Raw genomic sequence first — 2,889 nt, forward strand, 5'->3', positions numbered from 1 at the left:
TGCCTTGGAGCTGACTGGTGGAGATGATGCTGTGCCACTGCTGAGTGCCAGCTGTTACTGTTCATCTGCTGACACCACTGGAGGCAGCCCCTGGGCACCACTGGGTAAGCCCACAGCCTCCATTGCCTTGGATGAGTGGTGCAGGCACTGAAGCCGCCATAAGATTCCACTGGATGCTTCCTATGTAAGCCTGGAGTGGTGCTGTTTGGGGATGAGTATCTGGCATTTTTACCTTGTACGATGAGAAGAGACTCCTCCTTGAAGCAGGAAAACTTCTCAAACATAGAAAGATTCAGCTGCTGAATGGCAAAAAAATCATGACAGTTGTCCACTGTACCTAATGAACAGCAAGATTAAACATCTTTTTGTGTTTGTCTGCTGCTTGGATTTCCTTTTCAGTGAATTACCCAGAATTACCCTTTGCTTCTTTCGGGTGGTTGGTATGTCTTTCTCTTATTGAAATATATAAGTTCTTGATAAACTGTGGCTTCAGGTGAGGCACAGTGGCTCGTGCTTATAATTCTAGTAACTTGAGAGGCAGAAGTGGAAGATTTGCTTGAGCTCAGGAGTTCAAGACCAGACTGAACAACATAGTGAGACCCCATATCTACAAAAATTAGCAAAATTAGCCTGGTGTGGTAGCATGCACTTGTAGTCCCAGCTACTCGGGTGACTGAAGTGGGAGGATATAGCCCAGGAGTTTGAGGTTGCTGTGACCTAGGCTGACACCACTGTACTCTAGCTTAGGCAACAGAGTGAGACCCTGTCTCGAAAAGAAAAGAAAATTTGAGTTTCAAATCTATAAATTTATTGTAAATGTTAAAGATATATTATCCTGAGGTGGGGCTTATCCTTTTACTTTTTTCATGGTGTCTTTCACCATACAGTTTTGCCACATTATATTATCAGGTTCTTCTTCCCCTTCCTCTTCCCCTCCTCCTTCCCCTCCTCCTCCTCCTTCTCCTCCTTCCCCTCCTCCTCCTCCTTCTCCTCCTTCTCCTCCTTCTCCTTCTCCTTCTTCTCCTTCTCCTCCTTCTCCTCCTCCTTCTCCTCCTTCTCCTCCTCCTTCTCCTCCTCTTTCTCCTTCTCCCTCCTCTTCCTCCTCCTCCTCCTCCTCTTCCTCTTCCTCTTCTTTTTCTTTGAGACATTGTCTTGCTCTGTTGCCTGGGCTAGAGGGCAGTGGAATCATCATAGCTCACAGTAACCTTGAACTCTTGGGTTCAAGCAATCCTTCTGCCTCAGCCTCCCAAGTAGCTGGGACTACAGGCACCTGCCATGATACCCAGCTATTTTTTTTTTTTTTCTATTTTCAGTAGAGAAAAGGTCTCACTCTTGTCAGGCTGGTCTCAAACTCCTGAGTTTAGGTGATCTTCCCACCTTGGCCTCCCAGAGTGCTAGAATTATAGGCATGAGCCACCACACTCCACCTATCAAATTCTATTTTTTTGACTCTGTCACTCAGGGTAGATACCCTGGCATCAGAGCTTATAGCAATCTCAAACTCCTGCACTCTATCGATCCTCTTCCCTCAGCCTCCAGGGTAGCTGGGACTACAGACAACTGCTATCAATGCCTGGTTAGTATTAGAGACAGGGTCTCTTGCTCAGACCCGGTCTTGAACTCCTGAGCTCAGGCAGTTCACCCACCTTGGCCTCCCACAGTGCTAGGATTACAGGCATGAGGCACCATGCCTGGCCCTATCAAATTCTTAATATTGAAAATTATCAATGTTGTTCTCTATTACTTGTATTCTATGTGCCTACCTAGTTTGAGAATATGGTTAGATTATTTGACCAACTATTCTGCTAAAAACAACTAGAGTGCTGCATAAAATATTTTAAAAATCATCCTATTAAAATCTCTGACTGAATTGACTCAAAAAAATTAAAAAAATCCCATCTTAATTAAAATTAATGAAGAGCTGACAAGATAATAGAGAATTGCCTGTCCAAAACCTAAGTGAAGTAAGAAGCACCCTGAGGGCATTTGCTAGCATGGGTGACTTCAGCTTGAACTTCAGCTGATAGCCTCATGGTACATGGGAGAAGTTAAAGGCCAGGGCCTGTACAATGTGGGGAGTCTAAAAGAAAGCCATTGTCCCTTAAAACTGAGACTCCAAAGGGGATATAGATATAGATATAGATACAGATACACTCAGGCTAAGAGGGAAACAAAATTAAATCTGCTCTTTCCCATCACATCAGGGAATTATAAAGAAAGTTGGCTTGATACTGAATAGATTGGGGAATGGGGAGGGCTTGTGTCAAGAAGGTGTAACCATACGCCTGCCTTCATGCGGGTTTGTAGCTCAAACTGGGGAATACAGAGAACCTAAGCTTCAAAAGCAAACTTGTCTTAGGTCAGTAGTTGGTATAGGCACCAGCAAAAGCAAATACCAATTATTTTTAAAAAAATTTTATTTTTTTTTATTTCTTATACCATAACTGTGTACATTAATGCAATCATGGGGTACAATGTGCTGTTTTCATATACATTTTGAAATACTCTCATCAAACTGGTCAACATAACTTTCATGTCATTTTCTTAGTTATTGAGCCAAGACATTCATACTCTGCTTTTAGAAAGATTCACTTGTACCCTTGTAAGATAAACCATAGAGGTGACCCCACCAATCACCCTCCCTCCCTGCAGCCATCCCCCTCCCATATTCTAAGGCTATAATTAGGTTATGACATTCCTATAAAAGCTATGAATTAGTTTCAAAATAGGGCTGTGTATATTGGAAACTTTTTCTTCCATTCTTGAGATACTTTGCTGAGAAGAACATTTTCTAATTCCATCCATATAAACATGAAGGAGTTAAAGTCTCCATCTTTCTTTAGGGCTGCATAGTATTCCATGGTGTACATATACCATAGTTTATTGATC

The sequence above is a fragment of the Otolemur garnettii genome, unplaced genomic scaffold, assembly GCF_000181295.1.
Source record: "Otolemur garnettii isolate 467f Iridium unplaced genomic scaffold, OtoGar3 scaffold00092, whole genome shotgun sequence".
NCBI classification, from domain to species: Eukaryota; Metazoa; Chordata; class Mammalia; order Primates; family Galagidae; genus Otolemur; species Otolemur garnettii.